The following is a 346-nucleotide window of genomic DNA, read 5'->3' as shown; positions in this document are numbered from 1 at the left end:
GCTCCGGGACCCACGGAGGAGGGTGGGCTTTCAGAGCGCTTGTGTGGGGGTTTGCGTGACCACAAGTAATTTTGTGATCATCCACGAAATCCATTTGTGACCGGGTCACTCCAGGACGCGAGAAGGGGGAGGTGAAAACGCTGCGGCTGATTTCTGCACTTGGCTTGAGCTGGGGTAGGAAATGGGATGTAAAATAATAAAATAGGAGGAAACGTGTGTTTGTCTCGGATCATTACGCGAGCCTGATGGGGGCGACGGGATCTGCTGCCCTTATAAACACCTGAGGAACGTAAATCGCCCCGAGCGGTGATCGCGGTTGGGGTAAGGGGGGGGGGGCTCCCGTCCC

This window comes from Cariama cristata, unplaced genomic scaffold (assembly GCF_000690535.1).
Source record: "Cariama cristata isolate BGI_N322 unplaced genomic scaffold, ASM69053v1 scaffold22430, whole genome shotgun sequence".
NCBI lineage: Eukaryota > Metazoa > Chordata > Aves > Cariamiformes > Cariamidae > Cariama > Cariama cristata.
This window is presented reverse-complemented; position numbering follows the sequence as displayed.